Source organism: Pteropus alecto, unplaced genomic scaffold (assembly GCF_000325575.1).
Source record: "Pteropus alecto unplaced genomic scaffold, ASM32557v1 scaffold276, whole genome shotgun sequence".
NCBI lineage: Eukaryota > Metazoa > Chordata > Mammalia > Chiroptera > Pteropodidae > Pteropus > Pteropus alecto.
The window spans coordinates 2258372-2286329 of NW_006438074.1; the positions used below are offsets into that span (position 1 = coordinate 2258372).

Consider the following 27958-nt stretch of genomic DNA (forward strand, 5'->3'; position numbering starts at 1 on the left):
CATAAAATGAAACTGCACTCAGCTATATTTTTATAGTAGAAATGTTGCCACTGTTACTTTTTAAATACAGTAAACAAATGTCAGTAGGACGTAATATTTTCAGCATAAAAGGGTTACAAATATAAAAATCAAAAATAATCTGTTTTAGTCTCAATCTTTATCTCTATATTTCTCAAAAATAGCTGTTATTAATCACCTCGGTTGTGGCTTGGGAATAAGCCTGCAGGTCTAGGAAATGGGGACTCAAGTATGGGGCCCGAATGAATTTGAGGACTAACAAGCACTTTAATATATTGTGATTCTAGTGAACCACCAACCCAGAAGAGTTCTGATTCTGGTGGGAACACAGCTACAGTTTAGTTCTGATTCTTTCCATCATAAAGAATAGCAAGGAAAATAAAAAATAAACTCATAAATTTTATTTTCAATGAAACTAGGAGACAGAAAAATCAGAGAACTTCAAACTGCAAATAACTGCTGCCCAAAGATGGAGCAGAACCAGAAGGGAGGAATAAGGAGTACAGAGAAGGCCTGAGAGGAAATGATCTCAGAAAGAGCCAGCAAATATAAAAATTATAATAGGGCGGGGTTGCGCTGAAAGGCTCTAGCTCCCGTTGATTATAGACTAGCTGATCCCAAGGCTGATGAGAGAAATAAGATGGGATCACAGAGGAAGCCATACTTTAAGTCTTGGCTTAACGTATAAGCAGCAGAAGAGGATGCCCTGTGAAGTCTGGAAATCTACCCTGGCCTCCCCGCTCCACAGAACCTCCTGCTAAATATCACGAAAATCTATCTCATTAAAACACAAGTAACAACGAGGAAATACGCCCTACATTCACTCTAAGATACTACAAAAAAAATTTTTTTAAAGATGAAAAAGAGCAAGAAAACCTTCTTAGAGACAGTGAAAACGCCAGAAAAATATTGACTCAAAGCAGATAAAAAGTGCAACCTAACATTCCAATTGAGAATTTTGAATCTTTATGCAACCATTGAAACTATAAGGGAGAAATACTAAACTCAGAATTCAGAAAAAGAATAGAAGACAAACCTATTTCAGAAATGAAGGCTAAATGATAAGGAATATAAGAAAGAATAAACACTATAAAAAGCACAGTAAGGATATGCAGCGGTCCCCAAACTTTATGGCACCAGGGATCAGTACTCCTAGAAGAATCTAATGTCTGACAATCTGAGGTGGAGCTGAGGTGGTGATGCTGGCTCTGGAAGCAGCTACAAATACAGATGAAGCTTTACTCTCTCGCCCACTGCTCACCTCCTGCTGTGTGTGCAGCCCGGTTCCTAACAGATCTGCATCCTGGGGGTTGGGGATCCCTGATGAGAGGGCAGAAATGAAAAACTAAATAAATCAATCAAACAAAATGCAAAATAAAATAAAAAGAGGGAAAAAAAGGACTACATTAAAACAAATTTTTTTAAATCAGGACTAGAAGATTATAGAACATTGCACTCATAGCCAACAGCATATAACTCATGTCTGAAACTTATCTAACACAAGTATTTTCTCTATAACGCACTTCACAGCCTTCTTGCACTTAGAAATACTAGCTATCACTTCATCATTATGCTTAAGGGCCATTTTAAACAGTGAAATCACCAACAAAAGCATGTAAATGCAAAATATACGATGCTAAATACACAGCATACAGGATGAGAGCTGAAACACTTGCTAGGAATGTGTGCATTGGGTGACAAATTGTTCGATACTTCATATATCCGCCAGTGACCGCAAAAATACCAAGATTATGGATTCGAGGTTTACTAACAAATTTTAGCAAGTAGGCAATTCTCAAATATAGAACCTGCAAACAAGGAGAACTGATGGTAGTTTGAATACTCAAAAGTTCAGGAAATACTGTTCACATGAAAGTTTCTTTAGGAAACCTGTAGATGGCAAACTCCAGCAAACCAGAAAGTAAACTAGGTTAACTAAAATTAGAAGGTGAATGGTGGGGTGGAGGAAGAAAATAGAAATTAATTTCATTATTGCTCATACAGGAATAGTTACTGTGTTAAATAAGAGGGGAGATAAGAGTAACAAGTAAAGGCAACCCCTGGATTTAAAATTTAAACTACTAAATATCAAGAGGAAAAGACAACGATTGGAAAAAGCAGACAAAAAAATGTTACAAGTAGTAAAAGTTTTTAAAACTTTTTTTAAATAAACCAGAAGGCATAATATGAAATGAGTGAATTAAGACCTAACATATATTTTCAATGAATACATGTACATAAGCTTAAGTAAGCTATTAAAAGAAAAAGATCTTCAGATAGTATAACAAAACAAAATCCAATTCTGTACTGTATATAAAAGACGTGCCTAAAATTAATTTTAAGCAATTAAAAACACAGAAAAATACAAAGAAAAAAAGCAGAGGTGTAATATTATACAAGTAGAATTCAGTTCAAGCATCAAAAGAAACAAAGAATGGTACCATATCACTAAAAGGTGCAATTTACAATGAAGATATAACAGTAATGAATACGTTTTATCCCCACTAACCAAGTTGGGTTTATTGATACAGCTGCAACAAGGAAGACCACACCCCAATGTCTCAGGGCTTGTTATAGAATTGGAGCCTATTAGGTGGTTGAGAGGAGAGTTTAAGGAAGTATGGTTTAGGTCTGGACTGTGTGGTATCTGAAAGTGAGAACAACTTTATGACCAGATATTTATCCAGGAGGTGAGAGTGCAGAATAGGACTAAAGCTGTAGTTGGTAACTGTGATGGTTAATTTTACACATAAATTGACTAGGCTAAGGGATGCCCAGATAGCTGGTAAAACATTATTTCTGAGTGTATCTGTGTGGGTGTTTTCAGCGAGATCAGCATCTGAATTGGTGAACTGAGTAAAGATCACCCTCTCCAATGCAATCCATGGAGGGTCGGGATAGAACACAAAGGTGGAAGAAGAGTGACTTTGTCCTCTGCTTGAACTGGGACATCCATCTTCTCCTGTCTTCTGACACTGGGCCTTCAGATTCAGACCAGGCCTTACATCATTGGCCCCCAGTTCTCAAGCATTCAGATTTAGATTCTACCACCCACCGGCTTTCATGGGCTCCAGCTTACTAGCAGCCGATCATAGGACTTCTCAGCTTCCATAATCATGTGAGCCAATCCCTCTTAATAAATCTCTTTCAATAAATCTTGATATATCCTACCATTACTGTTTCTCTGGAGAACCCTAATACAGTAATGAAGCAATAGTCACTTGTGTTATTCGGAAGAGGGGAATGTGTGGTCATTTTTCAGATTTGCACAATGTTCTTATTTTTGCTTTTGCTCACACATGATTATGGAGTGGCCTTGTTTGATCTTCATCATGGTCACTTGATGACTGTGTCTGATGCTGGTATTCTGTGAAATTGTGTGAATTCGACAGCAGAATATCACTGCCTAGCTGTAAGAGGTAGGCCAGGTACCAACAGTCAGATATCAGGGATTGCTTTTTTTCCTCTCAATGTCTACTCTTTTTTCCCTCAATATCTATACACAAAAAAGCAGAGTAGCAACTTTCATAAAGCAGAAATTACAGAAGGATATGAGACATTAATAGGAGATTTAAATTTATCTCTAAGATAGGCCAATTTGAACAAAAATAAGATCATAGGATACCTAAACATAATCTATAATACAGATCTGATATACTACCAAGTTTTATATCTGAAAATAGAATATATATCTTATCTTCAAGTGCCCATGGAACATTCATTAAAACTGATTACATATTAATCAACAAGGAAAAATCTTAATAAATCCCCAAAGTAAAAATAATATAGATAATATTCACTGATAATAAAATAAAACTAGAAATTAATTTAAAATTCAGAAAATAAAGACTCTTCTGCCTAGAAAAAAAAAAAATTCCTGTTCTCGTAAGTGAAGAGAAACTATAGAATTTTTAGAAAGTAATAGTAATAAGAATGGTACATATCAAATCCTATAGGCTACAACTAAAACAATGATCAGAAGAAAACTTGTGGCTTTAACATACTTAAATTATTAAAATATGAAAATAAATAAAGCATAGGGCTCAAAAAATGTTTAAGGGAATAACAAAATAAACCAAAGTAAATCAGTAGGAAGGAATTAACAAAGGCAAAGGCAAAAGCGAATTACAACAGAAAATCAACAGAATACAAAAACAATAGTATTCATTAAATTTTATTCATCAATAAATATTAATATGCTGATAATTTCCAATGCGCATCTACATGCCCCTTCATGCCTGATTTCTAATCAATCCCATTATTTGGCTTCTTATTGAAAGGTAGAGGTGATTAAGACTGCAGACTCTGGAATCAGAATGCCTGGACTGTGTGTCCTTGGGCCAGTCATCTAAGCTCTCTCTGTGCCACAGTTTTCTCATCTATAAAAGTGGGGAGGCAGGGATAGTAACAGTGCCTACTTCATAGGATTATTCTTTAGATTAAATGAATTATTATATGTAAAGTTTTTAGAACAGTACTGAAATATAATAAACACAATGTGTTTGCTATTATTTTTTTATTTGGCATCACTTTCTAGAATTTCCTGTAAGCATCTCAAGCTTATTTTTTAAATCTGTCCCTGATATAGCAATTTTTCTCCACCTCGAATGCCAACACCTTGATTTCAACTATCTGGATGATCAAGCCATACTTACCTCTCTAGCTTTATTTGTGGTCATTTCTCTCTTACCTCCATACCCCAATCTTTGACTCCTCAACAGAAACTGAAATCCTTTTTTGGTTCCTTGATCATGTCGTGCTTTCTGCTACCTTAGAGCCCTATCTTCTCTTCTGGACTACCATGTCTGGAACCCTCTCCCTCTTTCATTCCTTTCTACCTAGAACACCTAATACCCATTCCATACAGGGCTAGTGTGTATGGTTGTACAGGCTGTGTACTGAAGAACTCCAGGAAACTCCATTCCCATCTGAGTCAATGTGGCCAGCATTCTCTGGAGTTATGTAGTGTCTACATAGTCATACATGATGGCTCTGGTCCATCAACCTTATCCAAATAACTACTGCTCTTTCTTTAAGTCTCTGCTTAGAGGCCGCTTCCTTCAGGAAGATCTTCTGGACTTCTTCTCTTGGTCAAAGTTAGTGCTCTTCCTCTGCCCTCTTTTGGTACCCACGCTGTTGATCACGGTCCCTTTCACAGAATATTGCAGCTATTTGTTTTCTTGTATTAGCCCCCACTAGACTGTTAGTGATTCAACATGTCCAAACCAAACTCAATAACTTCTTCTAACCCCAACCCCACTCATCCAGGCATTCATTCTCCACCACCCAAACTTCCCTCCTTCCACAGCATATTCTCTATGTGGATAGAAACATCTATTTATCCAGTTTTTTTCAACCTTTTCTCTGATAATATTCTCATTTTCCAGTCAGAATTAATTAGTACCATAGCACTTTACATAGATTTTTATGATAGCACATATCAACCTGAGTTATATTGAAATTATTGGTTCATGTACTAACTTCTTCATAGAACAAGAACTTAATAAAGGCACAGGATACCCTCCCTATCACCAATACCTATAATTGTAAATATGAAAAAATAAACAAAATAATTTTAAAGGATTTAGAGTAAACTACAAAGCCAAATAAACCATTTGTTAAGACCCTGTTAATTCATTTGTATGTCTTGGGGCATTGATTTTTTTTCTTTTTAATGTACTTTGTTTAAAATATTACTTTTCATTCAGAAAAAGTACTGAAATGGGAAATTTTTCTATAATCAAATGAACATATTTCCTCATAGAAGTAAAAATAATTTAAGTGTATACTCACATATGTCACTACTTGCAGAATGTATTTCAGTGCCAAAAATTTAACTGGCATAAAACTACTGGCAATTATGGTGAGAAAAGGATGTTGCCTTGAAGAACACTGTAAACAGTAAAGCCATCCAAAAATAAAATCAAAATCCTAAAAACTGTTCTTTTATGTAAATTCCCATCACTTTTCTGATAAAACATTCTTATTGCTTATAGCTGTAAAAACATAAATGTTTCCTTTTTAACAATAAAATCTCTCCTCCCAGAAAAAGAAATAAATAACTACTGAGTTTATGTCTGGGCTCTGACACATACTGATTTGGAAATCTTGGACAAGTCAATTAATTTCACAAAACCTCAGTTTCCTTATCAATAAATATTAAAGAGAGTAACAATAATATAATTTGACAAAGTTAAATATGAAGATTAAATGTGACTGGGTATACAAAAGTGATTTCTAAATGGCAAAGTCCTAGCTCACCATTATTACCACTGTTAATATGATTCCTACCAGGCAGATTGCTTTCAAAGACTGACTCAGTTCCAGTATTAATTCGGTTCTCATATCCCTATGTCTCTATTACTGGAGCTGACTCTGGAATATGAAAGTTTCAGGATAGTGCTATCTTGAAAGTGGAGAAGAAAATATAGCATGCATAAACAAAATGTACAAATATATTAGTATTTGGGTGTACACTGTATTTGCATTGAACATGTTAATGATCTTAAAAAACAAAGCCATAGGAAGCTAATGCTCCAAGTCTTACCCTCAGCCACCAAACAGTACAGAACAAGAGTCAGCAAATATTTTCTGTAAAGTACCAGATAGTAAGTATTTTAGGCTTTGGAAGACATATGGTCTCCATCACATCTACTCAACTCAGATGTTATGATATAAAAACTATAAGCTGGAAATATTATCAGTGAAAATCTGGAGGTAACTCTTCCAAGGGAGGTTATTACCTACATTAACTCAAGGTCTACCACAACGGAACTTGTGCATACCCTATATGACACTGTCTGCCTTCAGGTGACATATCATATAATCTAGAAAGACATACAATTTTATTTATCTCTATAAATTTGCATCTACAAAATCCTTGCGTCCTGGTCAGATAGTCTATTTCCCAGGCAATGTAGTAAGAATGTGGTTTGGAGAGCCACTCAACAGAGTTTAAATCCCAGCTTTCCCACTTAATAACTTTATGACTTAAAGGGGGTTTGTCAAGTCCTTTAACCTTAATTCCTCATTTGTTAAATGAGATAAATGACAAGCATCTTTGCAGGGCTGCTTGAAAGTGGAAGGAGATTGCGTATCTAAAGCACTGAGGATGACACACGGTTCCTTTCCTTCATGCTATTTCCAATTTCGAAAAACATTTCAAAACTCATCTGCTACTAGAAAGTAAAATGAATTCCCGTCTTTTATTTCTCCTTTTGTCCGAATCAGTATGATCATAGGAAGAACCACTGTTTCTAAAATTCTTATCATACATTAATATAAATGATCACATTTTATCTACATTTAAAAATCTCTTTTGTCTATGGCCATACCACCCTGAACAAGCCAGATCCCGTCTGATCTCGGAAGCTAAGCAGGGTTGGGCCTGGTTAGTACTTGGATGGGAGACCACCTAGGAAGACCAGGTGCTGTAAGCGTAAAAAATAAAAAATAAGGGATTGTAAGCTGACAAGGTCCTTGCAATCTGTGAGGTCAACCAAGGGTTGTCTCGCCTAAAAAAATTTTTTTTAATAAATAAATAAATATCTCTTTTAACAATGAACCTGAGAAACATTTTGGATACCTCTGTTTTTAAAGCAAAGAGATTCACAAAAACATCCAAACATTAACTTCGAGCACACAAAGTATTAAAAAGTTTCAGAAATCATGTGTATTTTCCCTTGTAAAACATGAATATCCTTTAAATTTGTTAAAAACCACAAGTCAACTTTGTTTTCTTTTTAGATGTACAATTCTTTAAAATTGTGAATCTTTCCATTCTACTAGACATCAGACCAAAAATCTCCTGAGAATTCTCATCACCAAACTAGAAATAGCTGAGAAAAAAAATCTCTTGACACTGAAGGAACAGTAATATATGGATATCATAACCAATCAGTTATATTTGCCCAGCCATTCTTTCACTTGCCTCTCAGATCACTGTTTTGGCAGATAGAAGGTTCTGGAGTCCGAATGCCTATGCTCAAATCCCAGCTCTTCAACTAGTAGTCTGAATAATCTTGGACGAGTTTAGTAACCTTCTTTCTCTATGTTTCAGCTTCCTCATCTACAAAATGGGGCTAAGCTCAGTATTACCTCACAGCAAGGCCTATTGTGAGGATTAAATATGTGTCTCCATTTGGGTTCTCCCAAAAGCAGAGCCTGAGACAAGACTCCTTTGTTTAGGAGGTGCTCCCAGGGAGCAAGGGAGAGGGAGGCAAAAGAGGGAGAAACACCTGGCTAGCTAAAAATACACTGTTGACAGGTTTCTCCTCTAGCAACTAGGGTTCAATCCTGCAAGTGGCCTTCCGAGGTGAATACAGAATGGCCCTCAAATTTGTGACTCTGAAGGATGGGAAGCTTCAGGCATTTATCCACTAACTCCCACTTCTCACTTGTTGAGGTTCACTCCTGGGAGCTTTAACTTCTCATGAAATGAAGGTGACGTTGGAAAGTATACAAAAATTAATCCAGCCAGGCACACAGAAGACAAAGAGAGTGGTGTCATGGAAACCAGAGCAGAGAGGAAAAGTCTCCAGGAGGGAGTACTCAACAGGGTCAAATTCAGCCAAGACCAACATAAAAACAACTGGAAAAATGCTCATTACATGAATATTTTAAAAAGATGTATTTGTTTTTAATGAAATATGATTTTAGTTGGGAAAAGGAGAAACAACAAGAGCAATTTAAAAACTGAGGTACAGGGGAATCTATCAAATACAATTTAATAGGTTCTTTTATTGAGCGCCTATAGTATACCAGGAGCATAACTGAGACTGATTGTCCAAACTTCGCATAAAACTAACAATTGAATATTCTTTAAACTTTTCTTATCTTCCTCTGCCCTTGAAAAGTGGGTTGTGAACATCTGATAGTATGAAATTGGCTTCAAGCTGTAATTCCATTTGTATTACTTGATCAGCAAGCATTCCTGACTGCACGAGCTCCACCAGAATGCAAAATATGTCATCTGAACAACAAAAGCTATGCAAGCCAACCTAATTATTAATACGCCTACAGGTTTTTCCAAACATATGCTTAAATATCTTCTTCGTTCTAGGATTTGATAGTCTTGTATTACAAAACAAAAAAACCTTACTTGTTTCATTGCCATAATAACCAACTGTCTTTTAGCTTTGTGGTTGGAAGACACTGGCCACTAGGTGGAGAAAGATACTCAGTGACCTGCTAGGCAAAGGCATGAACTGAATTTTTAGTTCACCAGATGCACTCAGTGACTTCTCTAGACAGTAGGCTGGATTCAGTTCTGAACAAAAGAAATCTCTATGAATAGTGATGTCAAATATTCCACGCACTTAGGGTCATTCCTCTTTTCCCTGGAATCTATGCACTCACTTTCCAAGAATGAGTGCCCTGCCCTTTTGATCAAGATAACCCTCAGAATTTGAATTAACAAGTCATTGTTCTGCCCTCTGCTTTTAGCCTTCTACACAGCTCCTGGTAACATAGCTCTCTAGCTACATCAGTGGAATAGGGGGAATTATGCCCCTGTGTCTCCTCCTCCAGTCTGTCTTGCCCTCAAAAAACATAAAGGACCAACAATACTCTCCGGAAATATTTGTATTTTAACTGGAGACCTCAGAAGGACAGATCTTCAGGATCTAAAGGAATAAAACTCCTGAGGGTGACATTTGAAAACTATGACTGCCACACCCATAACCTACCCTAAGATTTGTCTTGATTCTGGAATCATAGTAAATTTCTCATTATCTCTGAATAACTTATGTAAATAGTATTTTATAAAGAAATCTGTTCCTCCAGCCAAAAGGCATTTTTATTCAAGTAAACTAAAAATATTAACTCTATTAAATGCCTTTTGCTATATTCTTTATCTCTCAGACTTTTTAAATAATTTTTTTTAATTTTCCAATTACAGTTGACATACAATATCATATTAGTTTCAGGTGTTCAACTTAGTGATTCGACATTTATATAACTTATGAAGTGATCACCCCAATAAGTCTAGTAACCACCTGATACCATGCATAATTATTACAATATTATTGACTATATTCCCTATGCTGTACTTTACATCTCAGTGACTGTTTTTATAACTGGCAATTTGAACATTTTAATCTCTCACCTTTTTCACCCTTTTCACCCCAATGCCCCTCCCATCTGGCAACCATCAAAATGTTCTCTGAGTTTGTTTCTGCTTTATTTATTCATTTATTTTGTGCTTTAGATTTCACATGTAAGTGAAATCATATGGTATTTATCTTTCTCTGTCTGACTTATTTCACTCAGCATAATATCCTCTAGGTCCATCCATGTTGTTGTAAATGGCAAGATTTCATTCTTTTCTATGGCTGAGTAATATTCCATCATATATACGTACCACTTATTCTTTAACCAATCATCTATTCATGGGAACTTAGGTTGTTTCTCTATCTTTATTATTGTAAATAATATTGCAATGAACATAGAAATCCATGTCTTTTCAAATTAGTGTTTTGTATTTCTTTGGATAAATACCCAGAGGTGGAATTTCTGGGTCCTTCTTTGTCTCTTGTTATAGCCATTGTTTTAAAGTCTGTATTGTCTATTTTGTCTATTTTGTTTGATATAAGTATTGCTACCCCAGCTTTTTTATTTGCATTTGCATGAAATATATTTTTCCATCCCTTTACTCAGTCTGTGTATGTTTTTCAATTAAAGTGGGTCTCATATAAGCAGCATATGTATGAATCTTGTTTTTTTATCTATTCAGCTACTCTGTCTTTGATTGGAGCATTTCATCCATTTACATTTAAAGTAATTATTGATAGATATGTAATTATTGCCATTTTACTATTCATATTTATATTCATTTTTTTTCCTTCTTCTTAAAGAAGTCCCTTTAACATTTCTTATAATACTGATTTGGAGATGAACTCCTTCAGCTTTTTCTTGTCTGGGAATCTTTTTCTTGGCCCTTCAATTCTAAATGATAGCTTTGCTGGGTAATCTTGGTTATAGATCCTTGTTTTTCATCACTTTGAGTATTTCATGCCAATCGCTTCTGGCCTGCAAAGTTTCTTTTGAGAAATAAGCTGACAATCTTATGGGAGCTTCCTTGTAGGTAACTAATTGCTTTTCTCTTGCTTTTAAAATTTTCTGTCTTTAATCTTTGGCATTTTAATTATGTGTCTTGGTGTGGGCCTCTTTGGGTTCATCTTGTTTGAGATTCTGTGCGCTCCTAGGCTTATATGTTTATTTCCTTTGCCAGTTTAGGGAAGTTTTCCATCATTACTTCTTCAAATAGGTTTTTAATTCCTTGCTCTCTCTCTTCTCCTTCTGGTACCCCTATGATACAAATGTTTGTACACTTAATGTCCCAGAGGCCCCTTAAACTACCCTCATTTTCCTGGATTTTTATTTCTTGTTGCTGTTCTGATTGGGTGTTTTGTGCTACTTTGTCCTGAAATCACTGATTCAATCCTCTGCTTCATCTAATCTACTAGGGTTTGTTTGTTTGTTTGTTTTCCAATTACAGTTGACATTCAACATTATTTTATATTAGTTTCAGGAGTATAACACAATAGCAAGACATTTATATAATTTACAAAGCTATCCCCCTCATTAGTCTAGTACCCACCTGGCACAATACAGTTATTAAATTATTGACTATATTCCCTATGCTGTACTTTACATCTCTGTGATTATTCTGTAACTACCAATTTGTACTTCTTAATCCCTTCATCTTTTTTACTCAGCTCCCCAACCCCCTTTCCATCTGGCAATCACCAGTTTGGTCTCTATGTCTATTAGTCTGTTTCTCGTTTTTTGTTCATTTATTTTGCTCTTTAGATTCCACATACACACGAGATAAGATAGTATTTGTCTTTCTCTGATTTATTTCACTTAACATAATACCCTCTAGGTCCATCCATGTTATCACAAATGGGGAGATTTCATCCCTTTTTTTGGTCAAGTAATAGTCTACAGTATATAGGTACCACTTCTTTATCCAATTGCCTATTGATAGGCACTTGGGCTGCTTTCATATCTTGGCTATTGTACATAACGCTGCAATGAACATAGGGGTGTATATATCTTTTTGAATTAGCGTTTTGGACTTCTTCAATAAACACCTAGAAGTGCAATTGCTCAATCAGAAAGTAGTTCTATTTTTAATTTTTTGAGGAACCTTCATACTCTTTTCCATAGTGGTTGGACCAATTTTTAATCTCACCAAAAGTGCACGAGGGTTTCCTTTTCTCCACATTCTTACCAACACTTGTTTTTTGATTTTTAATGATGCCATTCTGACAGGTGTGAGGTGACACTTCATTAGGTTTTAATTTACATTTCTATGATGATTAGTGGCGTTGAGTATCTTTTCATATGTCTATTAGCGATCTGTATGTTCTTTTTGGAGAAATGTCTATTCAGGTCCTCTGCCCATTTTTATTTGTATTGTTTCTTTGGTGGTGTTTAATTGTATGAGTTCTTTATAAATTTTGAATATTAACCCCTCATCAGGTGTATCATTGGTGAATATTTTCTCCCATTCAGTAGATTGTCTTTTTCATCTATTATTGATTCTCTCTAATGTATTCTTCATTTCAATTACTATATTCTTCATTTCTGACTAGTTTTTTCTATCTCTATTTTTATGTTTCGTATCTCTTCGCTAAAGTTTTCACTGAGTTCATCTACTCTTCCCCTAATCTTATTAAGCATCATTATAACCAGTGTTTTGTGCCTGGTAGATGGCTTGTCTCCATTTTACTTAGTTCTTTTTCTGGAGTTTTGTTCTGCTCTTTCATTTGGGATATGTTTCTTTGTCTCCTCATTTTGGCTGACTCCTTGTGTTTGTTTCTATGTATCAGGTAGAGCTGCTACATCTCCTGGTCTTGGCAGAGTGGCCCTACGTAGGAGGTATCCCACGGGACTCAGGGGTACAGTCTTCCTGGTCACCTGAGCCAGGTGCTTCAGGTGTGTTTCTTGTGTGGGTTGTATGTGAGCCTTGATTGCTGTTCGAATGTCAATGAGAGGGACTGACCCTCAGGCTGATTCATTATAAAGACTGGCCATGACTACGGTGGAAGAATTGTTGTGTGGGAGTTAACCCCACTGAGCAGGATTCAGTTTAGTGGGGCTCTGCCAAGTCTGCCCTTTGGGCATGCCTTTTGTGAAGGTACTTAGGTGGTACTCTGGTGTGGTCTGAAGCTGGCCAGCAGGTGTATTCGTTCTGGGCCTCTTGGGAGGGGCTCTGGTGCAGACCAAGGTAAGCCAATGTCTGTGCTCTGCAGAGGGTTGTCCCTTGTGCTGGGCTTGGAGATGCCTATGAGAGGATAAGCTGCAAACCAAGGTTGAATACCACTAATGCCAGGCTTGGAGCTACTTAGCAAGAGGTATGGGGCATGCTGAGGCCAGATGCTGCTTATTTGGGGTTTGTGAACCTTTGAGAAATTTTAGGAAAGTCCACAGTATGAGCCAAGACAGCCTGTTTGTACGGAGAAGCCTCTGAAAGTGGTTTGGATAGACCCAAAAGTTGGGTGAGGTCTCAGAAAATCACCAGGTGGGGCGAAGAGTGTTAGCCAGGTTGATGGAAACTCAGACTTGATGACCTGCCTGCATCTGTAGGCTGGGTGTAGGGAGGGATCAACAAAGGTAGAATGGCATCTGCCAAGACTTCTGTCTAGGAGAAAGTTTTCCCTCCAGCCCTCACCCAGACAATTCAGTTCTTCCATAAACCCCCAGTGCTTTTCCAACTACTGCCCCAGCCCAGGAGCTCAAAGCAGTGAGTCTGTCAACAAGTCTATGCATAGGCCTTTTAAGAGGAGTATCTGGGACTCCGGCGGCCCTCTGTCTCACTTAGCCACAATCCCTGCTAGTTTTCACAGCCAGAGTTATGAAGATTTCTCTTCCTAGCACTGGAACCCTGGATTAGGGAGCCTTGTGTTGGGCTGAGACCCCTCACTCCTCAGGAGGGACTTCTGCAGCCAAGCTATGCCTCCCATTTCTTAACCACCACACCATGAGTGTAGAGCCTGCCTACTCCTTGTCTCTGTTCTTCCTACCAGTCTCAAGGTGGCTTCTTCTGTATATCCTTTATTATAGAACTTCTGTTCAGCTAGACTTCAGGCAATTCTCAATGATGGTTGTTCTGTAGTTTAGTTGTAATTTTGATGTGGTTGTGGGAGGAGGCAAGCATAGAATTTACCTACTCCGCCAACTTGACCAGCAGTCTCAGACTTTAAATTATAGCATAATTTTTGTTCTTTTTCTTTCTAATGTTTTTGTCTGAATAGACATCTCTCTTATTTTTAATAATAATCACTTTCACAAATAACCTTAAATATACACTTTTAACTTTCTCTTTAAACAAAGTTATTCATTATTTTCTCATCCTTCATCTAAGCAAGTAAGCATGTCCAAATATGTGAGTTATTTACTGGAAAATATTTTCCCACTTTCCAACTGATCACTGTTGGCAGAGACAAACAACAAGAAGTTATAACTGCATCATAGATATGATTTTCTACTCGCCCAAGAATATTCCATCATCTGTCATTCTAAACCTTATATAAAATTTAAAAATGTTAAGAGAGTAAATCTTAAAGAGTTCTCATCGCAAGAAAGAAAACTTTTTTTCTTGCATCTATATGAGATGATGGATGTTAATTAATCTTGTGGTAATCATTTTGCAAGACATTTAGTCAAGTCATTATGCTATATACCTTAACCTTATAAAAAAAATTAAAAGATGAAAGTGGGGTAGTGGACAGTCAAAGATAAAGAGGAAGATAAATCTAGAAAGGAAACTCAGTGAGAAAAATGAGTGAAGTAAAGGTTGAATGCAAAAATATCTGATAGGGTCCTGGAGGTTTGCATCTGAAGAAATTGTTATTGGTTTTTACCACAGACCTGTCCCTTTCTAACCTTAGGTCTTTTCATATTTGATTCTTTACTCTTTTCATCTCCATATTCACTGTTTTCCTTGATGTTTTAGATCTTGTGAAGATACCAATAAATCTAAAGATAACCATTAACTTTGATTATTTCAAGGAGAAATCACTATAATTAATTTAGTGATTAACTACTGACTTTTTAACTTTTATAATTAACATAGTTGATCTGAAAATTGTCATATCAAATCTTTTACTCTGTTAGATTAAAAGCCCTATGCACATGTACAAACTCCATGCACACAGAGGATCACGAAAAGTTACAGTGGAGACTCTAGGAAAATTTAATCCTAGTCTTGTCATTCGAATGACAGGCACCAAAGCCTGGAGAGGAGAAGTACCTCTCCACATCTCATAAAACTGGTTCATAGATTCAAACCTTAATGCAGTGCTCCTCACTCCTAGTCCAGGGCTTGTCTCACATTATGATTTTCCTGAAATAAAAACAAGGTTAACCTACACTGTGTGTGTTTGTTACTCACAGAGAAGAGCAACAAACACTCTGATTTCTACCAGAAGAAACAGAATAATGGTCTGTGTAATCCAGATGTATCTGACAATTGAGGCTTATCACATGAGGGCTTAGGAGGGCCATTAGCCCAAGCCTCAAATTTATACTTTTCACCTTATCTCCAAATAAGCTTAAACATTCTGTTATAGAAAGACAGAAACAGACTGAAAGACATTCCCCACACAACTTTAAACTTGGGTCCCTTCCAGACCACTCTGTAGGGCACCAGGACTGTATGAATAACACATTCACGTTGCACGATGCTTTGTGTATATGGATGCGCTCAAGTGTGCATGTGTTAACAGCATTGCTTTGTTAAATTTCAACAATTGTTAAATTTCATCATGCAAATTACATATCTACTTTTGTATTTCATATCCTCACATGTCAAAAGATTCAAAAATGAAAGTGTTCTGACCTCTTTAGACATCTTAGAAACTGCTGACAGGAACACCAGGTAAGCTTTGTGGTAAAATAAAAAATTCCTCCAAAATACAGGCACTATCATAAACCCTCTTCTGGACATTTTATTTGGAGCTTTGTAATACCATATCCTGTAATAACAGGATTCCACGCAATCCTAACAATACTGACATGGGTACAATCATACCCAGTTCACAGATGAAAAAAGTGAGGCAGAGATTAAGTTCAAGCACATACAACGAGTTAAGTGTTTGAGCCAGGACTAGAGAAAATCCAGTCCTGGCTGACACCAAAGTCATGTTCCATCCCTCTGGATCACCACCTCCCAAAGTTGTTAAATTTCCACAAAGCAACCCTAATGCCTCAGGAATATCACCGAAAGGTCTTCAACTCCTACTTAGAAATATCACTCACATATTAAGCTCTCCTCATTAGCCTGTACTGCCCTTAGTAACATGCAGAAAGTGAGGCACTCCAGCCTGTCCTGGAGAGGTGAGCAGTTATGTGAAGGTCTGAGTCTGTACTCTACACTCCAAGTTTAATGTTAGTGATATGAGGACTGACTGATACTTGAGCTACCCGTGACCCTGCATTCTTTCCCTGACCTTTAGTCTTAACTCATTTCTAACACTAGCCATTTTTTTTGGTCTCTGTTTTACATTATAATCAATTGAACTGGTACAGTTATAGTTCGTTCTTCAGCTTTTCTTCCCAGTTCCAAAAAATACCCGAATCCTGTTTGCTTTTCTCTCCATGACCCGAAAGGACAATGTTTTTGTCCAATATTCTCTCAACGCCAATGACATGACAAACTACAAAAGGCTAAAGTTATGTGAGTTGATAGCCCAGGATAGGGGCCAGGTTAAAACAGAAAAATGGGAAACATTGTCCTCAACACTTACCTCTACCTGTTCCCTGTATAGGTCTCTTCTGTTCTGCTCTCCCTAGACCTCTCATGCCCACCTGCTATTCCAGATTCCTATAGTTAGAAAAAATAATGATGTTACTAACTAATGGCCATAAGTATTTGTGACTGACTGGTAATTGTCCCTCACCCTTCCAGAAAACTCCTGGAAGGGTGATGCCTTTGGTAGAAATTCAGCCACTGTGCACCTGGTAGAGAAATATTTTTAGCAAGGAGTATTCATTATAACGTATAAGTGGTTATTTGCTCACATAAAGTTGTCCCCTCCCAGAGCTAAGTGCTACTTCTCAGAGGATAGCCAAGTATGTGCCCTCTTCCCTGAGGCAGCCTAGGAAAGAACAGACATTGATCCAGACCTACCCAAGGGAGAGAGCCAGATCTCAAGGACAAGTTCAGCCCAAGAAACAGAATACAATATCCAGAGAATTTAAGGCAATAGAGAAAGGAAGTGGTCCAAGCAGCTGACTTCCAGAACATAACACGGATTGGCAGGAACATCCAGAGAGGCAAGTGGAATAGGAAGAGATTCACCCTAGAGCAGATCACATTCTGACATCCAGGCAGAATAGGGTCATTGGAGAAACTAGAAGCAGCAGCCAGACTGAGGAGCAGGAGTACTGCTTGAGTCTCTGGCATGCAGATGGCCAGACCAAGACTGTTCTTTTGCTCTAAAGGGACCAAGATACCAGGCATGTATCTGAGATACCAATTTGGCTCAGAAAATAAGACAAGAATCTATATCTTAGGTACAAGTGGAGATCCTGAGTCTCAGGGCAAAACTTCCCTGATAAGAATGGCGAACAAATTCAGGGCCAGACCTGATACTTTGAGCCCTGGACAGAGTCCTACAAACTCCCTGGTTTGCAGTCAGGATGGAGTCATCCTGTAGAATTGGATGCTGTTAGCCCAGCAACTGAGAGAGCAGTGGTTCCAGTTTGAAGGTCTGAGATGGGGTCAGGTTGAGCGATAAGCCTGTATAACACTTTACGAACACTAACTTAGGAAAAGAGTTCCCATCTAAACAGGGGCAAACCAGTGGGCACAGTACTTGGCAAGTGAACAGCATCTTTGCATTAGTTATAAAAAGATGTCCCTCCCAGTTGAACACAGATCTGTGCAGGGCACAGCCTAGTGTGCGAAACATAGGCAAGAGTCTATCCTTCTTCTAATTCCTCAATCAGCCACCATTAGGCAATAAGCAACCTGTTTGACTATAACCAGCAGAACTGGAAAGAATAGTGGCTTAACAATAGGAGAAGGCTTATTCTGGAGAGGTCTAGAATCGGGGGCATGGAAGGGTCTTCTTTCTCTCCTCTAAGGTATAACTAAGGCTCCTCTTCATGTCCTATGGACATAAAAAGTAGAATCAAGCAGCTGTGTCAGCAGCTGATCAACAGACACTTTTCTTCCCAGAAAGGACATTTCAGTATGAATTCAAGCTAAGAAATCTGAGAAACTACAAAATAAATGTCTTGGCAAAAATGTATATTTCATGACTTTCTTTTCATTGTCAAGTTATGTTTCTTCTTTGTTTTTTCCAGACCTTCTTAGCAGAGTTTTCATTACCTATGACCAAATAGAAGATAATTTGGACAGATGCACCATTCAGAGGCCAAGTTTTGCACAGCAATATTTTTTTCTAGGAGTAACATCTGGCTCTGTGGCTCCGCTCCCCTTGGAGACTCAGCGGCTATGGACGTGGCTGGCTGCTTGGCTTGCTTCGCAGCTGTAGAGCTATATTCTATGTTGCTTCTAGCATAAGCTGCTGTTGGACAACATCTGACTTCATCCTTCTACATCTTCCCCTGCTCTCTTTACATGAGGCAGACCCCAAAGGAGTCAGGGAAAGATTCTGTATGGTGTTAGCGCTCTGGCCGTAGGCCCTCAGGAGCCACTGGAAGTGAGACCTGGCTGTGTGGGGACCGCCATTCTGTACCATGTTATGATTTAGGAAAGAGGTTAATCCTTTTCATCAGGCAGGATCTAGGGGGGAAAGAAGTGAGTTTCTGTACACAAGGGAGATAAAGTGAAAAATCTTTTTGGAGAGCAAGGACTTTTCTGTCAGTGAAGCCTGAAGATAAAGAATGAGGAGGGGGATCTATAAAGATATTTAGGAAGGAGGGCAACAGTCCCTAAGCATTCCAGAGATACCTTTCAGTTGGAAGGATTCCAGTCTGGTAATGTTTTGAAAATGTTTTCATTTTCCAAATGATACATATTCATTATAGAAACTATAGAAAAGAGAAGAAAAAATAATATCTACCTTGGGAGAACCATATTTCTACCATCTAAACTCAGCCCATTTGGGGTATGTCCTTCCTACCCTTTTTTTCCCCCATATATGGAATGCTGGGGAGAAGGGCAGTTCCCCTGTAGATTTAGTTATACATGATATAATTTTTTATATTCACATTAAATTTACAAATTTTGCCATGTTAACATTTCTTTACAATTTTTAATGGCTAAATCATCAAGCAGTTTTATCAATTTTCTAAATCATTCTAACAATTTAGATAGATTCAGTGGACACAGAGAGATATTTTCAAAGAGGAAACAGAATCAGTAAAAGGAAAAAAAGATAAGATTTAGGCATAGAGAAGGAAGGAAAAGTTGATGTAAACTACAAGATATATACAATCTGGGAAACTAGCAGGCTGGTGATGTCAATAGCAGAAATACTGAAGCTGGAAGTAGCCTTCGAGGTTGTCTAGCTCCTTACTACTCCAAGTACGGTTTAACACATACTTTACCTTCTTCTAACAGTCTCTCCACTCAGATAGTAAATTTATTTTGCAAAATATGCACATTCTTCCAAATCACAAAACTTAATGCCCCCCCCCCATTAAATTTGGCATCTGTATTACCTTCCTACTGCAGCTATAATTAATTACCACAATCATAATGGCTTAAAAAAAAAAAAATTATTGTCTTAAAGTTCTGGAGGTGAGAAGTCCAAACTGGATCTCCCTGTCTCAAACCGAGGTGTCGGCAGGCCTGCGTTCCTTCTGAAGGCTCTAGGGGAGACTTGGTTTCCTAGCCTTTTCCCGTTTCTGGGCTGCCCGCTTCTAGCCAGCAATTGCATCACTCTGATCTCGACTTTCGTTGTCACATCTTCTCTGCCTCTGATACTCTTGTCTTCTTCTTTCATTTATAAGGACCCCTGTGATTATATTAAGCCCACTCAGATAATCCAGGACAATTTCTCTATCTCAAGATCCATAACTTAAATCACATCTGCAAAGTCTCCTTTGCCACATGTAGTAACATATTCACAGGTTCAGGGAATTCAGAGCATCTTTGGGGGCCACCATTCTTCCTACCACAGCAGGCTCATTACAGTCTTCCTTGCCCTGTTCCTAGACTGCTTCTCCATCTATTGCCTTCACCCTACTGCCCATTACCTCCTTCTCATTCTTCCCCCTCATAATACAACCACATAATGATTCCAGTAGCACATCAGTCAAACAGGAAGAAGCAAGCAGAATGGGTCAACCCCTGGGCCACGGCTTTTCCACTGGTGCATAACCTTTCTTCTTTTTTTTCAAACAGAGCTTTTGTCTTGGAGTTTATCTCCTAAAATCCAAAATAACACATTTCCTGGTTCAGAATGTGCCTACAAAACAATAGAAAGACGATCATTTTTTCCAGGTAACTTTTATAAAGGAAAAAGTTACACTGAAATGGTTTATTATATTGGTACGGACACAGGGAAGGTCAATTACTTTATATCAAAAAGAACTTAAGTTCCAAAAATCTATCCTAAAAATTATGAGGGATGAGCACAAAGATGTGCATTTGCTTATAATGAGTAGAAAACAACCTAAATATTCAAGATTACAGGATTGAGTTAGTATATGTTTGTAGAGTGGTTCACTATGCAGCCTTTAATGTAATATTGTAGTATATATTAAGTTCACACAGAAATATAGTGATATCAGTTTCCAGAACACTACAACATGATTGGTTAATATACATGATTATATCCAGAATTATGTAATAAGATAACCACAGGGCTTTTTTTATTATTATTCTTTTAAGTTTATCTTTGGTTTTCTAATTGCTCCACTATAATATAGATAACTAAGCAATAAAAAAGCATTTAAGTAGGGTTAACTGATAAAACACATGAATATTTAATAATTAAAAATAATAGCAATAATAAACAGCATTTACTTATTTTCAGTTTGTAAGACATATTCTCATGCAAATTCTATGTATGCCTAAAATGATCTGGACACCAGCCAGGAACATTTATATTATTTATAAAAAATAAGTGAGAATCCACATAGCATCAGCAGCAGATACAAGGTCACCCATATCATCTATTCCTCTCCCCCTACCCTCTCTGCTCTTGTCACACAGGCCTACTGCAGTTCTTTCAACATGCCATGCTTATTGTCACTATAGGGCCTGTATACTGGCTGTTTGCTTTGCCTGGAATACTCTTCCCGCGGATCACACAGTGGTTCCTTATCCTTTAAGATTCAGCTCAAGTATTACCTACTCAAAGAAGTCTTCCTTTACTACCTGACCTAAAATATTTCTTCCTCTCCCCCTTCTCCCAGTCACAATTTTCTTCATGGTACGTATCTGAAATTAATATAACCATTAAGTTGTTTGTTTATAGTTTGCTTCTTCTCCCACCCCACTCCCTACACATTCTTCACCTCCACTAAAATGTAAAGCATATAAGAGCCAGGCTATTTTTTGCCCTATGTGCCAATTCCTAAAGAATGTCTCATACACAAGATATAGTCAATATATTTTTTTAAAATGAAATAATAACTAGCCCAGGTTAAACTTGAAAAAATTTTATGTTTTATTATAGAACATGGGCTACAAGAGTATTTTTTCTTATTTTTCTTCATAACATTCAATTCCTTAGTGTGATTCTGGTTTTTTTTTTCTTTTTTTAATTGAATTATCATTACATACATCTGAACCTAGTTAAAAGTAAAAAAAGTTTTGCTTTTAGTTACTTACACCGGCAAATAAAACACTTTTTGATGATTTTGATCCTAAAGCTGGAGTTCCTTAGTGTGATTCTGGTTTTTTTTTTCTTTTTTTAATTGAATTATCATTACATACATTGAAATGCACAGATATTAAATGTACACTCTGATGAATTTTGACAATTACATAACCCCATTTAACCTCAATCAAGATACAAAGTATTTCAGTCACCCTGGAGAGTTTACTTTGCTCCTTCCAGTTATCTCCACAAGGCAATATTTATTCTGATCTCTGTAGGTTATTTCTCCCTGACTTCAACTAATATAAAAGAAATAATACGGTACTATGCTCTAGTTGTTTTCACTCAACATTATATCTCTTAGATTTGCTCACACTTGCAATTAGCAATACTTTATTCATTTGCATTGCTATACAGTATTCCATTGTATATTTTTCTGCTTCACTTTTCTATTCTCCTATATATATGGACATGTGGTTTATTCCCAGTTTGAGGGTATTATAAATACAGCTGGTATGAACATTCTTGTGCAAGTCTTTTTGTGAACATATATGTTCACTTCTCTCGGCTAAATACCGAGGAGCAGAATTACTGAGTCATAAAGTAGTTATATATTTAACTCTATTTAAAAAACTGTCAAATTGTTTTCCCAAAATAGTTGTGCTGTTTTACATTCCCAGTAGCAAAGTATGAAAGTTCAAGTCTTTACACATCCTCATCAACATTTAATGTTGTCAATCTCTTTAATTTTGGCCATTCTGGTAGATACAATGTGCCATCTCATTGTGGTTTTAAATTTCGTTCTCTTGATAAAAAATAATGTGATGTTGAGAACTTTCATGTGTTGTAATGACTATTCAGATCTTTTGTCCATTTTGTTATGATAGATCTATAGATCGTATCATAGGTCTATTTGTCTATCCTTAATTTAATGTCATGTTGTCTTGATTACTGTATCTTTATAGTTAATCTTACAATTAAAATCAGGTAATCTAATTCCTCCAGTTTTGTTCTTTGCTTTTTAAGGACTACTTAAAGCTTCTATATCTTGTGTAAGTTTTATGAGTTGTGTCTCTCAAGGAATATGTCCTTTTCAATTGCATTGTGAAATATCTTGATATAAAGTCGTTTATAATATTCTCCTATACTTTTGTCTAAGATCCATTGTTACATCCAGTCTTTCACTCCTACTATTAAAACTTTGTGGGAGATTTTTTTTTCTTGTCAGTTTTGCTAGGAGTTCATTAATCTTATTAATTCTTTCAAAGATCTGATTTGGGCTTTGTTGATTTTTCTCTATCATTGGTTGTTTTTTCTGATTACTTTTAAGATGTTCTCTTTATCTTTGGTTTATAGCAGCCTAACCCAGATCATATAAATGTAGTTTTATTTGAGTTTTGTTAAGTCTCATGAATTCATGAGTTGAAAATTTTCATCAAATGTGGAAAATTCTTGTCTCCATTTTGTTTCTTCTCTCCTCTTGTATTCCAATTACATCATTATTGTGGACGGCTTAATATTATCCTACGGGTCACTCTTTTGAAATGTTTTTTAACATCTCTGCTTCATTTAGGTAGTTTTTACTAATATGGCTTTCAATTCACTGATCTTCTGCATGTCCAATCAGTTTAACCCCACACTGTTTTTTTATTGTTTCAGAAATTTTTCAATTTGATCATTTTCATTTGGTTTTTATTTACAATTTCTATTTCTCTCCTAAAATATCCTATCTTTTCATACATTATATCCATCTTTTTCTATAAATTATATTAACATATTTATAATAGACATTTTAATGTTTTTGACTGCTAATTTCAATAACTATGTCATATATGAGTCTGCATCTAATAGCTCTGTTTTTTCTTAGTTATGGATCAAATATTCCTACTTTTTTCATGTCTCAATTTTTTATTGTATGCCAGACTGAATATAATATTTTTGTATTGCTGTGACTTTCTTCCAGAAAGTAAAAATCCTCCTCTATCAGGCAGCTGAATTGAGGAGCTGACATTCAATTAAGAGCTTTATTTAGTTTATATTGACTTGTAATTGGCCCCAAACTCCTACTGCCCTATGTACAACTGCCTTTCTGATCATCAGCACTTGATTTTCTATGAGTCTCAAACATTTCTTCACATCTTATAAGCAGAGATGCCAACTGTTTTCCAGACTGGCAGTTTTCCAGACTATCTTTTCAGGGATGTTTGTCTAGCAAACAGCCTTGGAAGACACAGAAGGCATCTCCACTTAGAACATACAGCAGGTATGTTTACAGCCCCTTATAAAATATTTGGCTTCCCTAATTTCCTTTCCTAAGAGAACCAACTGCATGTTCAGACATTGTCTGACTCTCTTGCATCACCCTGTGAGAATTAGGCCTTGAGGAACCAATGCTAATATACTGATTCTCTGGCTCCTGCCATGGCTGCAAGTGCTAAACTATCTTTCATCTCTGACCCAGGAGTTTTGTATCTTCTACCAGCATCCATGAAACTGTGGCAGGCTTGTTAGCTTGCAAGTGTGGTAAAATCTCAGACCCTCAGAGTTTTTGACAACCAGTATATAAGCTGGGAAGGGTTTGGAAACTGTAATTACAGCAATTTTTTATTTATTTTTGTATTCAACTCTGGTATAATCCTGGAATGCATTCCCATAAGAATGTGTGAAACAATATGATTACTCTCTGCTTTCCAGCTTTTTGACCACTGTAACTTTCTCAAGAATATTCAAGGATAGTGAGAGAAGGAGAAATTGGGGATCAAGCAATTTGATTTTGTCTTTAGGGCTCTTCCAAATTTCAATCTATCCCACCAGCCCACAGAGTAATCAAAGGCTTGACTAATTTCTCCCCATAGCTGCAGAGGTTTGCAACTCCATCAGCCCAAACCCAGAGCAATGACATGCCCCCAATTATAGAAACTGCCACACTTCTCTGTTCACCCATGAAAGGAGGATATAGGTCAGTTTTGCTTTTTTTTTTACTTACTTATTTTTACCTAGAATTCAGTTTTTCAAGGTTCCCTGTATTCACCCCTCTTCATTGACCTCGCCCCATATAAAAGAATAATTTTGATTTAATCTGGGTTTTTAGTTGTTACCATGGTGATAAATACTCTTCCTATTCTTTTATATCATAACCAGAAGGAGAAAGTTTTCTACCCTGATTCTGATATATACTCTTGCAATATAGCATATAGAAACTCCAAAGGCATTTCATAAACAAACTCAGGGGCTCCATCATTGTTGGATATATGTGTCAAAATTGGGTTGAACCATACAGAACCTTTTGATATAATCAACAAATATTAAACACTAGATAGTATACTTAAGGTCAACTAACAGCTGCTAGCAGCAATACTGCTCACTCAAATCCACAGGAAATTTTACTTTGCCTAAAATTATAAACCTCGTTGACCAAAAAAAGGAGGAAATTTGAAAGTTAGATTTGATAGCATGTGTAAAACGAAGGACAAAAAAGAGCTATATAATTTATTCTAAGAAAAACATCATCATATTAAAAGAGACTTAAAAATGTTGAGCTAGATTTGAAAATCAATAATTCAGCACAATTGGGATCATCCACCTTCAAGATCTGGGGATTTACCTGTATGATTTAGTAAAACCTCTTTAAAATGCTCCACTATTTCATGAATTTTGTTTTTACTAAGAGTCGAATTGTGTCCTACAGGAACCCACAGATGGGTATATAGAGGTCACATTTCTCACCAGATCAGAGATGATAGCAGAGAAGTACCATGGCTCCTACAAACGTCCCTTCCCACAAAACAGGCAGAGGCAAATGTCACCCAGATTTTCAAAATCACAAATTCCAACCATCCACTACCAACCTTTTTGTTAGCACCCACTACTACCTGATTTTATTAGTTAGGAATATTCTCACTGCTTCTTCGGTATAAAATTACTTTACTTAAATAAATACTTAGGAGTATCTACCACATGCCTAACATCAATTTGCCTCTAAGGATGTGAGAATCCATGACAGCAGAATGAAAATAGAAAGACCACAGGTCCCATATATCTCTGAATTTCTCACCTGAATCAGAGGATCTCTCAGACTGTACTTTCCCTAGGTGGTCTCAAGACCTAGATTTTGAGATGTACAATTGCCTAGTATTTGTGGTAAAATATTTAGAAAGATAGCCACAACAGTAGCTCCCATCCCCTTAACTCTTTGCAATTAAGAGTTTTCCGCTACTCTCATAAAGCTGTGGAGCTACCCATTAAATGTCACTGGCCCTCTGACTTGATTTTATCAAAAGAATGCAACAAAAGTGAAGATGTATGGTTTCCAATGCCAGGCTTTCAGAGACCCTATAGCTTCTATTTCCATGCTCCTAGAACACTCCTTGTTGGAATGCTTCCTTGAAAATACAATGCTAAAAGGAAGTCTAAGCTAATCAAGTGGAGAAGCCACAAGAAAAATCAAGGTGCTCCACTTGCAGCTCTGGGGGAACCCATCTGCCAGCTGAATGTAGCCACATGAGTGACTCCAGGCAATGGACTAACTGCTCGGCCAACTCACTGAATCATAAAAAGTAACTACATTTTGGGATGATTGTTATACAGCAATGAAAAGTGAAACAATATTTCAGGGGTAATATTTAAAAAACAAGACTGTCTGGGTTTGAATCCCATTTACTCTTCCACTTACTAGCTGTGTGACCTGGTCCAACCTCTCTGTGGAGCTAGATATCCACTCTTTCTTCCATAGTAATACAGTTTTAACTGGATACACAACTTCCCAGCTACTCTACATTTCCCAGCCTCTCTTACATTCAGTAACCATGTGACTAAGGAATGTGAGCAGAATAAATGTGTACTATTTCTTGGTCTGGACCTTAAATATCAGACATGTACTTCATGCTCTCTTCCCTCTCTAAGTACTGGTACACGGATGTGCCCAAAACCTAGCTTCAACCAAGCAAAGACAAAGAAAGACGACATTCTAGAAAATAATGGAGAAACAGGATGAAAGGAGGTTGGTTTCCTGACTGACTACATGAAGCCGACCTGCCCACCAGCCTACACTCACTGGACTATAGCACAAGGGAAGGATGCTTCTGCACTCTTTAAGCTACAATATTTAGTTTCTCTGTTATAGTATCTTAGTCTTTATCCCAACTAATATATCCTCTGTGCCTTAGTTTTAAGTAATGCTTGAGGTCAATTTGAAATTAACTGATATTCTTTTCATAAAGGGGAAATTATAGAAACGTTATACATTGTTAGGGTCCTTTGATATTCCCTACAAAAAAGTGTCTTGCTAAACACTATAAGATAGTCTAAAACAATGTTGTGCAAGAAAATTTCTTATAATTTATTATAAAGCACAATGTATTCAAGCTATGGAAAAAAATCTGCAATTCTGACTTTAGTTGAAAAACATTCTAAGAGCACTGAAAGTATTCAACCTGTTCTTAGGCTAAGATTAGTTGCTAATGTTAGCAATGTATATTTTTGAAGTGTACGATCTCAATACTTGACCAAATGAGATGAGGTTCCTGTTTCAACCTAGATATTCAATATCTCTTAATTCAATTTATAGTAAGTGAGGCAATTGATTTTTACCAAAATTGATATACTACTGAACAGCATAAAACATACTTTCCTATTTTGTGGTTAATTCCATTACCTAAAGGGTCAATCACAGAGACATGATTGAATAAATTTTCCATTATTGTTTTTAAACCAATAAAATTCAACTGAGGGGTAAATAACTAGGAAACACAGGATTAGGAAGCAAATTTTTACAGGAGGGAAGTTAAGCACAAATGTCTTATTTAAATATTCATGCTTAAAAGGAATTCTCTCTGAAATCTCTCCCATTTAGAGCAGTCTTCATACAGCAAGAATTTTGGTAAATTTGTCACAAGATTTGAGCAGATGTGGGGCACAGCAAAATGTGTCCCAAAGTCTAAAAAATCACAGAACTACACTATTTTAACACTAGTCTGCCAAAATTCATACTGGATGACTCATCAGAAGTCTATGAAATAAAAATGGATGAAATACATATAAGGCCTTACACAAGTATGTTGTATTTTTGTTTTTACGTTTGTAACAGAATTTGTGTTAAAACTGATGATAACAGGCCTGAGAAATAACCATTAATTTAATTCAAGAATAAATGAAAACAAGCTCAGTTGCACATTTCTTCATATTTATACAAG

At 36.7% G+C, this 27958-nt stretch overlaps 1 protein-coding gene and 1 non-coding gene across 2 annotated transcripts in view; one reads left to right on the top strand and one right to left on the bottom strand.

The window, feature by feature from the left end:
• The window catches only part of KCNH5 (potassium voltage-gated channel subfamily H member 5), a 346402-nt gene that overhangs the window by 314019 nt on the left and 4425 nt on the right, over positions 1–27958 (bottom strand). The gene's annotated exons all lie outside the window — the stretch shown is intronic.
• On the top strand, positions 7339–7457 carry LOC112482433. Its single transcript, XR_003047310.1, has one exon. It is a non-coding gene; the product is annotated as a 5S ribosomal RNA (ribosomal RNA).